A 12,945-nucleotide genomic window follows, 5' to 3' on the forward strand; every position below is an offset into this window, starting at 1 on the left:
TCTGATTCTGGCTTGGGGGAGATTTTGGATTTGGTATCTTTCTTTTTCGTCTTTTCTTTTATTTTTGGTGTGTTTTCTTAGGTTAGTTTTATTGCTTTCTTATATATGAAAAATACAAAAAAAAAATTTTAAAAAAAATCCAAAAATACGTCCCAATGAATTATAAATCATGCTTCCCTGTGCCCCATACTTGAGAAAATTGTTTTGATTCTTGGTATATGATGATAAGCATTGTGGATTAGTTGATCATGATTTGATGTTTGATTGCCTTGAAACCTTAAAATGCGTCAATTGTATCCAACTACTTGTGAATATAGTGCTTGACTAGTTGATTTGATTAGGAATGTGTGTTAGTTCCTGGTATGTCAATGGATTTGAGTATTGGTTTGCAACTATAAGTAATGTTTGAATGATTCATTATTATGCACATTGAGGAGGACGAAGACATTTGTTATTTTAGGTAACCTCCAGATGATTGTAGATACATTTGTTCCCTTCTTGCTACCTGTAGGGAATAATTTCAAGCGTTAATTCGCTAGCTTGAACCCCACTGTGATCATACACTAAAGTACGGTGGCGTCCAAAAGGGAAGAAGATAGAGCAAAAGAGTCGCCAACAAGTTTTAGGAACTTGTAAACCATTCACAGGGTGAAGGTTACACCCCTTAACGATCCAAGAGATCGTCAACTCCATAAGGTCTAGAACCAAATAAGGGTTCGGGGATGAAGGTACAAATCCAACCTAAAAGAGATTGAACCTGCTCTAATAATAGGCCTCTACTTTATTCAGATCGTATTCATGTGCGCTTTTTGACTAACATGCAATCAATAGGATTACCCTAAACCTGTTTAATCTATGTTGGTTGAATTTAATGCACAAATAAACTATTATTGACGATCACTTGAATTATAATCAAATTAACCCTAACAAGATTATTTAATATCTTATTAAGCGTGATTACAAGAACAAATTCCCTTTAAACATGCATAAAAGGTGTGATCAAGCAATAAAAATAAATAAAATCAAACAACATAACAATAATCAAAATAATAATCATCATCATAATAATAATCAAAATAATTATCATAAATAAATTAATCATCATCAAAATAATAATATTCATGATCATAACAATAATCACCATAATAACAATCATATTAATCATAATAATAATAATTATAGAAATAATAAAATTATAATCATAATCATAACAATTATAAAAATAATCATTATTCATGTTAAAGCATAATAATTGCAAGATCCTTTGCATGATACTAACAAGATTAATAACAAATCCTAGCATGTCATTAAGCAATAAAAATCAAATCTTTAACCCTAACATGATACTAACAATCATAAATATTAAGAAGAACATAGAAGGCATCGCAACGGTCATAACATCAATAAAAACCATTAAAGTACTTACTTTGATGCCTCGTACCTCTTTCTAATAACAAAATACACACGTTAGTAACTTCAAGGAAAATAATAAACAAACAATTAAATTAAATAATTGAAAGAGAGATTTGGGACCAAACCCTCAGAAATTAAACCTTTCACGTCTAGGGCGAAGGCAACTTCGAATATGGCTAGGTGTTTCTAGATCTTGTGAATGCGGAAATTTGTATATAAAAGCAAGTTTAGAAAAAAGAAAGAAAAAGAGAGATGAATGAATGATTATGGAAATCTTGATGAGAATAAGCGAATGATTAAAGAGAATGAAAGAGAATTGAAAACTGGTTGTAGGTGAATAAAGATTAATGTTGATGAGAATTGGTGAATGAAAATGGAGTTTTTAATACGTTATTTATAGAGAAAATCAGCCAAAAAGATAAAATTAACAAAACAGAGCATTGGCGCACCTAAAACAGAGCTGGCGCACCTAAAACAGAGATGGCGCCAACGCCATCTGATTGGCGCTAGGCGCCAACACTAGCGCCAGGCGCCAATGCCAGCGCCAGGCACCAATGTCTGGCGTTAGGCGCTAGTCCTGTTTTTAACGCGTTTTCGAAAATCAGATAAATTTTGCCGTACAGGAGGATAAAATCGTATCTTTTCCTTTAAAATGCTCTTTGATTTTAATTAAAACTCTGAAAAAGTCAACAAAAGTCAATTTATCAATGCTAATTGAATTAGGAATGAAAAGAACTTTCTAGAAGAATCTAGAAGACTAAAACCATTCCTAATTGCATTAGGAATGATAAATCATATTAGGCCCTCCTCTAGATCATTGGGCCGTATATAAGGCTCAAACCGGGCCCAGTTTAGTAAATTGGCCATAACTTCCTCAATATTCATCGGAATTGGGCTTATAATATATCGTTGGAAAGCTCTTTGCAAGCCCCATCCAATTACACTACTATTGGACCCATATCATGGACCAAACAAACTGGATTGGCTGTTTTATTAAAATAAGTTTTCAAAAACATAGAGAAGAGAAAAGAAATTAAAACTTTCCGCAACACTAAACTTTCCACACTTTCGCTTCATTCGATTATGATTCGACGTGAAAGGTACTCACCACTGGGTTTGGTTTTGGGGAGACACATTTGGGTGTCTACACTACCCATGTTGTTGCCTTGACTTTTTGTTGTTTTATTAGCCACATTACAAGCCTATTTTGCCCCATTGGTTACTAGTCCCAAGCTTGGCTTGGGGGAGCTATTAGTGAGTGAGGTGAGGGAGTTTGTAGTGTGCTTATTATTTGCACAATTTGGGTGGGTTTTTGAGAAGTTGTTTTGTTTTTGATCTTGTTTATTTTTGATGAGTTTGAGAGTTATATTTTCTTGAAAAAATAATGCATGATGTTATGAAAAAAAAAGAGAAGTTCAAGAAAAAAAAATGTGAAAAAATAAGTGAACTTCAATAGAAAAAAAAAAAGAAAAAAAAAGTGTTCTAATGTTCTAGTTGGAGGTTGATTCAAAAGAAAAAAAAAATAAGAACTTTAATGAAAAATTCAAGTTTGGAAATAAAGTTTGTTTATTCACTCCACTTCTTCATTATTATATTTTTATGAGTAATATGTAAGTGTTGGGACTGTTTATTATGATTGGAGTATGTTTGGTGGATTTTTGTTAGAGTTGGTTATGTTGGAGATGTTGATCATTATTTATTTTGATCATGGGTTTTATTAGGATTTGCTCCCTTAAGCATAGCTTTTCTCTCACTTGTTCCCAAATGATTCCTACCCTTTACCCTAGCCTTACATTACAAGCTTTAAAGACCTTCCGACCTTTGTGCATAGAATTGTATGAATGTGAAAGTGTTGTTTATCAATGCAAGTTATGATTTGACATATTTCGAGTCGACTAGTAGGATTGAGCGTTCATTGTTTTATACACACGAGAGTGTGAGTTGGGAGGACATTGTTCAAATAAAGGGTTGGTTGGAGAGCGATCGAGTACATCTTTTACTCGCCAAAAAAATGATAGTTGAGTGCGTGAGCACTAGTCTTGAATTCTATATGCTCTTGTGGTTTGCTCTGTTTGACAATTGTTAGGGAGGAAAGGTAATTGGATAGATTTGATTGGTTGATTTTGAAGCATGTTTATTTGATTTACCCTGGATCGTTTGTGCTTGATTTTTACTTTTTTGGGGTGAAGCATATTTATTGATTCATTGATGAGATCTTTGCTTAGGGACAAGCAAAGGTTTGGCTTGGGGGAGTTTGATGTGTCTATTTTATATAGTATTTTACCCCCGTCCCTTGGTCATAATTAGTAGTGTTTTTGGCTCTTTAAAGCCACTTTTATTACTAATTGCTGTTTTCTAGTGTTTTCGTAGATTTGGTTGACTTTTGCAGGGATTTACACTTTTGAAGTATTTTCCCGAGATATTTTGGAGCAATCACGAGCATTGGAGAAGCACGACCAGACTTTATAGCCCAGGACCAGTTAGAGCCATCGAACTGGTGATTAAGGGCTCGATATAGGTGATACCGGGGCATTTGGACCGAGTAATCAAGACCCGAGGAGGAAACCCAGATTGGCCCGAAGAATTGGAGCCCAATCGTAGTCCAATTAGTGGCCCAAGAGAGCCGCCCGGCCAAAAAGGCTGGCGCTCAGAGGCGCGCCCGGCCGGGCGGGAGAAGCTAAGGTCGGCGCCTGGTGACGCGCCCGGCCGGGCGCGAGATTCAACCTGAAGAGCAAAAAGGAGCGCCCGATCGGGCGGTGCCTCGCCCGATCGGGCGCTGTAATTGTTAGGAGGCGATTAGCGTCGTTTTAGTTTGTTTTAGTTTAGGATTTGTACGGAGTATAAATACTCCTCCGTAATACGATTTTAGGATCTCTCTCTCTATCTCTCTTTTACTCTTTCTTTACTCTCTTAATTGTTTTCTTAGTTTTCTCTCTCTTAAACCTTTGTTCTTAATCTACTCTTAATTCCAGATTTGTTTGGTAACTATTTCTCTTCTCTTAATCTTAGTCGTTTATTTTATTCCTTTGATTATGTCTTGCTTTATTGCTTTTATTAGTTTAGTTTTTATCATGTGTGAGTAGATCAATTTCTAGGGTTTATGCGGATCCATAAATAATATGAAGGGGTAATTTATTGTTGATTGTCATTGCTAGATTAATTTCCTATTGATTGATTTAATGCTCTGTGACTAGATTAGGCCTGATCTTTTACGCATGAGTTTGACAATATTGATTCGAGATTTGACAGATGAGAATTGATGTTTAGGTCTAGTTTCAATAGGCAGGTTAATTTATAAATGGTTAGGTCGAGATTCGAAAGATGAGATTTAATACCGGTAAATTAATTGTGTGATTATAATACGTAGCGAAAGCCCTTTATAATATGATTAATGTATGCATTGATGAATGATTATTATATTCTACCCTGGAATATTATTTATTGGTGAACCTATGCCCTAGATCCCTTTTATATATTATTTCCTCCTTATTCTTAACCTTCGTAGTTTAGTTTCATACTCAACTTATATATTGGTTACCTAATAATCTAGATTATAGTAGTTAATTAGGAATAGAAAGACTTGTTTCCCTGTGGAGTTCGACCCTACTTCCCTATCTACTTTAGTTAGAGGACTTAGGTAATTATTTTTTATTAGGGGATACGACTTTACCATGTCACATTGGTTAACCCAAATGGCATTACAGTGAATTCATAATGACCATAACGAGTCCTAAAAGCACTCTTTGTAATGTCCGACTCTGCTATCCTTAATTGATGATACCCTGACCTCAAATCGATCTTCGAAAATATTCCCGCCCCTTTTAAGTTGTCGAACAAATCATAAATCCTAGGTAACGGGTATTTATTTTTCACTGTAGCATTGTTCAACTCTCGGTAATCTATACATAGCCTCAAGCTTCCATCCTTCTTCTTTACGAACAACACCAGTGCACCCCATGGTGATGAACTCGGTCGAATGTATCCTTTCTCCAGCAAGTCGTCTAACTGAGTCGTCTAACTGAGTCTTCAACTCTTTCATCTCAGCCGGGGCCATCCTATATGGAGCCTTTGAAATAGGTCCTGTCCCGGGCACTAAGTCTATAGTAAACTCAACATCCCTCACAGGTGGCATCCCTGGAATTTCTTCGGGAAAAACGTCAAGAAATTCATTTACTACTGGAATATTTTTCCCATCATCTCTACCTCCTTCTTCTATCCTCTGGACGCTACACAAATATAGTGGGTGTCCCTTTGCTACACATTTCTTAAGTTGCAAAGCAGATATGATTTTTAACCCTGATTTCCTCCCCTCCCTTCGATAAGTTACTCTAACCTTGCCCGGGCCACACAATGTGACCTTTTGGGCCTCGCAATCAATTTGGGCCTTGTACTTGCCCAACCAGTCCATCCCCAAAATAACATCGAGATCTTGTAAGTCAAGCTCGATTAAGTCTAATGAAAACTCTACATTTGAAATAACAAGAGGTACACTCTGATGCATCTTAGAACAACTCACCACTTCCCCTGATGGGATAGAAATATCTAAGGAAACAGACACCGGACTTTCTAACTTGAGTCTATCTACTTAAGTTCTAGAAATAAAAGAGTGAGACGCCCTTGAATCAAACAAAACTTTAGTAGACATAGAACAAATAAAGAAATTGCCAATTACCACATCAGAAGCAGTTGCAGCCTCACGGTTGTTCATCACGAACACACGACCCTTGGGAGTGGCTCCACTGTTGTTGGGTGTAGGCTTGGGAATGAATCCACTGGGCTGAGCTGGCTTGGGTTGGTTTTTCTCATCTTGGGGTTTACCCGACTGTTCATCTGAAACCTTCTTGTAACACTCATACTCACGGTGGCCTAGCTTTTGGCAGTAGCGGCAGGTCACTAGGTTTCCCTCACAATCCTTTCCAGGGTGGTTCTTCGTACATCTCTTGCAAAAATAAGTTCTCTTGGGTTTGTCTCCATTCCCTCGGTTCCCATTCCCTCTTTCAAAATTACCCCTGTTGTCCCTTTTCCCATTGAAATTCCCACTCGGGTTCCCCTCAACTTTGGGTTTCTTCTCACTCCCATTGATAGTCCCACTAGGCTTCCTCTTTTCCCCGGAAAAGTTTCCCTCTAGCTCTCTCCCCTTGATCCCATAAAGGTGCGCTGCTCTCCCATAAACCTCATCTAAAGTTTCAAAGGTCACTCCTCCTATTTTTCCTTGAAGGGTCAAAGTCAAACCTTACTCAAACCTCTGTGCCTTAAGTGCTTCAGTTGGTACTACCTCAGGTGCAACATCAACTCAATGAACTTGCTATAATACTCATTAATTGTCATGTTCCCCATCCTAAGGTTCGTAAACTCCATACACTTTTGTTTCCTCAAGTAGGAAGGGTAAAACTTCTCTCTTAAAGCTTCCTTAAATTCAGCCCACCCAAAGTTAGGAATACTCAGTAAGTCATTCCTCCTTTGACTCCACCATAAATCGGCTTCCTCTCTAAGGTAATAAACAACATTATTGACTTTTAATTCCTCAGGACAATTTATAGCATCAAAAAGTTTATCGAACTCTCTCACCCAATTTTCTAAGCTTGCTGGGTCTACCTTGCCAAGGTAAGTGGGTGGTTTAGCCGCAGCTACTCTCTTAAAAACTTCCCTAAAAGCATCAAGGTCATTATGGGCTTTTCCCTGGTTTGAGACAATACTGGCTATGTTTTCGGTTATTTTGGTTAGCCTTTTGATGACAGAGCTGACTTTGGACTTACTCCCCTTCTTAATTCGTTGCCTTAGAGACATGATCCTAAATAATGTCGTAATTAGACACATGAATTTACAAACAAATTGTTCGTCTATCCAACAAGGACTCAATCAGCGATGTGATAACTTTACTGTTCACAAAAATATCTTGATTACTAAACGTTCATCAACTTAACTAGTACGTTTTTTATTTTAGAAGCAGCTCTACGTAATCATCTCAAATAAATCAGTACAAGATTTATCATAATTTGCATACAATTATAACATACAAATCAACAAACACTTCATCATATAATTCATCACATAAGAGTGAAATTCACCTTCCAATCCATTTCCAATTTAGGAATAATCATCGAATAATTCATGAACCTTCACTAATATACCGTGGAATATAAAAATTCCTAAAAAGACTATCAATCTTAATGCAATTCGAAATTTAATTCGAACCATTATATTCTAAAACACAGTTTGGACGTTTGCTTAGTCCATATGCGCATAATTCACGTAAAGTTCGAAATTACTTTTTAAATACGTTTCAAATTCTTTTAATTTCGAAAATATTATATATAGTTATAAGTTGAATACTTGATTCGTAATTTTGAACCCGAAAATATTATTGGCCCCTGACGCTACTTCCCACATGCCTCAGCAGCTTTCTGTGCTCGATAAAATTTTCCAGTTTCGCGCGGTGTTATTTCAGTCCTAGTTGTGAAAGATATTTCTCAAATTTCCTACGTGTAAAATCCTATGTTTTTAACTCATTACGGATGGTCTTTCCAATGAGATCTTTTTTATGCATATGAAAATAATGTTAATCAAAATTACGCACATGAAATACTTAGAACTTTTTGAGTCTCATCCACTCATTCTAAATCATTGCCGAAACAAATTCAGGAATTAAAATAGAAATCCTCCCCAGTGGAGTCGCCAAAAACTGTAGGGAATAGATTCAAGCCTTTAAATCCCACTAGCTTGAACCCCACTGTGATCATACACTAAAGTACGGTGGCGTCCAAAAGGGAAGAAGATAGAGCAAAAGAGTCGCCAACAAGTTTTTTAGGAACTTGTAAACCGTTCACGAGGTGAAGGTTACACCCCTTAACGATCCAAGAGATCGTCAACTCCATAAGGTCATGAACCAAATAAGGGTTCGGGGATGAATGTATAAATCCAACCTAAAAGAGATTGAACCTGCCCTAACAATAGGCCTCTACTTTATTCAGATCGTATTCATGTGCGCTTTCTAATTAACATGCAATCAATATGATTAACCCTAAACCTGTTTATCTATGTTGGTTGAATATTAATGCACAAATAAATCTGTTATTGGCTATCACTTGAATTATAATCATATTAACCCTAACAAGATTATTGATTATCTTATTATGCTTGATTACAAGTATCAATTCCCTTTAAACATGCATAAAGGTGTGATCAAGCAATAAATATCATCAAGCAACATAATAATAATCATGAATAATAATTATAAATAAAATAATCATCATCAAAATAATAGTAATAACAATATTCATAATCATCATAAATTATAACAATTATAATCATAATCATGTTCATGTTAATATTAAAGAATATTAATAATAGTAAGATCCTAGGCATGATACTAACAAGATTAATAACAAACCCTAGCATATCACTAAGCAATAAAAATCAAATCTTTAACCCTAACATGATACTAGCAATCATAAATATTAGGAAGAATATAGGAAGCATCGCAACAATCATATTTAATATAAAAATACCCTAGACATGATACTAGGAATATCATAATAACAATATAAACATGATTTCTACATCATAACATCAATAAATCAATTAAAGTACTTACTTTGATGCCTCGTACCTCTTTCTAATAACAAAATACACACGTTAGTAACTTCAAGGAAAATAATAAATAAACAATCAAATTAAATAATTAAAATAGAGATTTGGGACCAAACCCTCATAAATTAAACCTTTCACGTCTAGGGCGAAGGCAACTTCGAATATGGCTAGGTGTTTCTAGATCTTGTGAATGCGGAATTTTGTATGAAAACAAAGTTTAGAGAAAGAGAGAGAGAAAGAAATAATTGATGAATGCTAATTAAAACTGATTGTAGATGAATGTAGATGAGAATTGATGATGAATGCATGAGAATTAGAGAATTAATGATTGCGAATGAAAACTGATTGTAGGTGAATGAAAACGGAGTTTTTAATACGATATTTATAGAGAAAATCAGCCAAAAGATAAAATAAACAAAACAGAGTCTGACGCACAAAAAACAGAGTTGGCGCAAACCTTGGCTAACTGGCGCTAGGCACCAACACTGGCGCCAGGCGCCAATGGCTAGCGCCAGGCGCCAGGCCTGGTTCCACGCGCCAAGGCCTGGGGTTAGGCGCCAAGCCTAATTTTAACGCGTTTTCAAAAATCAGATAAGTTTGCCGTACTGGAGGATAAAATCATATAATTTCCTCGAAAATGCTATTTGATTTTGATTAAAATTCTGAAAAGTCAACAAAAGTCAATTTATCAATGCTAATTGAATTAGGAATGAAATGAACCTTCTAGAAGAATCTAGAAGACTAAAACCATTCCTAATTGCATTAGGAATGATAAATCATATTAGGCCCTCCCCTAGATCATTGGGCCGTACATAAAGCTCAAACCGGGCCCAGTTTGGTAAATTGGCCATAACTTCCTCATTATTCATTGGAATTGGCTTATAATATATCGTTGGAAAGGTCTTTGCAAGCCCCATCCAACTACACTACTATTGGACCCATATCATGGACCAACCAAATTGGATTGGTTGTTTTCTTAAAATAAGTTTTCAAAAACAGAGAGAAGAGAAAAGAAATTAAAACTTTCCGCAACACTAGACTTTCCACACTTTCGCTTCATTCGATTATGATTCGACGTGAAAGGTACTCATCACCGGGTTTGATTTTGGGGAGACACAAATGGGTGTCTACAAGTAGCATGCTAAATGTGCTTAATTGATTACAAGTAGTATCATGCTAGATTTGGAATGGAAATTATGAATTGGTTGTTGTTGGTGATTTGAATAATGAGGCAAGATTTATTTGTGATGGATTATTTGTTGGCAAATTATAGTTTGGAGTATTGTTTATGAACCACATATTTAATTGTGGCATGTTAGAGAGCATGTTTAATTAAACTAAATGTTTAATTTGGTTTACAATATTGAAAATATTTAATTTGGTTTAATTTGGTTTGACTGAGTTTGGAGAAACGCAAGCCAAAGTATCAATAGGGACGGAGAATGATTCAGAACGTTCTGCGATCCTAAATCATTCTAGTAACGCCGATACCTGCAAAACTAGCATTAGTTAAACAGATAAAAGAGTTAAGAAACGCGTATCTTGCACCGTCGAGCACACGTCTCTGAAAGTAACCGATTATTTTGATGACCTCCTGAAAGCTAGAGAATGCCATCCCGCTTGAAAACCGCTACGCTTGTAACTGCTTCCAATATAAAAGATTGCTTCGCCTGAAACGCTTTTCCTCCGCATTGATAATATTCCACGTCCAAGGGAATACTATCGAAGATTATTTCTCTTGAAACAATCCTCATCCGCATTGATAATATTCCACGTCCAAGGGAATACTATCGAATATTATTTCTCTTGAAACAATCTCCATCCGCATTATGACCATCTTCCATGCCTAAGGGAATATTATTGAAGACAACTTCGCCCGAAATTACCTCCAGTTGTTTGTGACAACTCTCCGCAAGCTAGGGAATGCTGTCGAAGATATCCTCTCTTGAAGTCATCTTCATTTGATGCGATAATTTTCCAAAGGAAATTACCAAAGATCCACGCCTGTTGATCTTTAAAAGTTTGCCTGAACTTTGCTCCCGCTATGCCTGTACGTCGGCGCTTCTGTTGCTTTGAACCTGTACATCGGTGCCCTTTTGCTTTTGAACCATTATGTCGGTGCTTTTTGTTAATGAGCCAATGCTTAGGCGCTTTAAGCTAAGTGAGACGATATTTCATCAGGTCGATCACTTTACGTAATCAAGCCGATTACTAAATCATGTCAAATTTCTTAGAGGGGCTAACTGACGTACCAAGGAACCCAAAAATATGTTGCCGAAAGGTAGATCAACCCCACCAGGGGCTGGGTGATCTGGCGCCACTGAAAAATCCATCAGCGCCAATCATTTAGCCTTAGCGTCAGGCGCTGAGATTGGCGCCAGGCGCCAAGCCAAATTTGTGACGCCAATGCATAGGGCTTGGCGCCAGCACGGGGATTTCCTTAAATACCCCTTTCCTCTTCATTTTGCTGGCTGCTCGTCGCGATTTTGCACGAAAAACGTCCGAAAACTTCAATTGATCGGTTCTTGCTCGTTTCTCAACCGAATTTGCTCAAATTTGTTGCAAATCAAAGCTATTTTCATCTATTTTCCCGATCTATGTAAGTTTTCTTCAAACTCACATCGGTTTTCATGAATTTTTGGCATGTTCATTCACAAATTTCATGAAAATTTGAAATTTATAATGCTCAATTTGCTTTGTTTGTCAAGTTTTATGCCATGAAATTGCTTGATTATGTTTATATATTGCTTTGGGAGTAGTTTGAGACTTGTTTGACTCAATTTGGTGAAGAAATGAGCAATTTGCCATTGTTGGACCTCTTAAGGTCGTGAAGAACAATGTGACTCGTTCTTGGTGTTTTTGCTAGCAATTCTTGTACAATTTGTCACAATAATTACTATAGTGTCGCAAGAAATTGTTTGATTGCTTGAAAAATGCCGCTATGCTCAATTTGAATTTGTGCTCTGTTTTAGTACTACGTACTCTATTTTTGCGAACATAGTATCATGCGGCTAGGCGAACCTTAGATACTATAGAACCTTAATTTACGATGTTTTCGCACAATGTAGCATGGCTAGACAACGAGGCTCGGGTTCACGATCCCGAAACACTAGACGGGAGCATGAGCCCGTAGAGGATGACGTCACACCTTCCACTTCACTTGGTCGACTTCCGGAGTGGGATGAGCGGACCCTGTTCTTCGCCCCCGTCCACCATATTTCTGAGAGGGTGAGATAGGGCATCATGCCCGAGAGGACGCGGCATCACGGCTCCGGCTGTGATGGTTTGGGCGATTTGTACAGGATGTACATCGCTAGGGATCTTGAGACAAGACTCCTATGGGAGTCTTGCGGGCTAGCTACTCTGTTTGAGACCTCTGAGGCTATGGTCGCCTCCAGCGGGGGTCATCATGTAGTGCGCGCTTTGGTGGAGTTCTTCTGGGACACTACCAACACCTTCCACTTCCTCTGGGGCGAGATGATGGTCACCCCTACGGACTTCAGTCTCATCACGGGACTAGAGTTCACCTCTGTGCCACTGCCGTTTGACAGTGGAATCGACGTCTTTTCTTCGGAGGTCGAGGAGTTGTTGGGGCCGATCGCTATTCGGGCCCAAGCTGAAGTCGAGACGACTCAGTTTAGCGCTAGGGAATTCGCCGCTCGACGCTGGCAGCGGCTTTTGATGACGATGCGACCACCCGAGAGCAGTGGGTGCGCATCTTTGTGCTGATGTTGTTGTCAGGGACATTCTCCCCTGACAAGGGTAGTAGGGCGTTGCTTTACTATCTCCCTGTTGTCCGTGATCTTCACCGGATCAGGACTTATGACTGGGCCAGCTTGGCCTATGCTGACTTTGTTCGTGCGCTGAGGGACTCGTGTCGACACCGATTCTTTGGGACGAACGTTGCTTTGTCTGCCTTTTGGAAGGTCGTAGAGGTAAAAA

This window comes from Chenopodium album, chromosome 8, assembly GCF_948465745.1.
Source record: "Chenopodium album chromosome 8, dcCheAlbu1.1, whole genome shotgun sequence".
Classification (NCBI taxonomy): Eukaryota; Viridiplantae; Streptophyta; class Magnoliopsida; order Caryophyllales; family Amaranthaceae; genus Chenopodium; species Chenopodium album.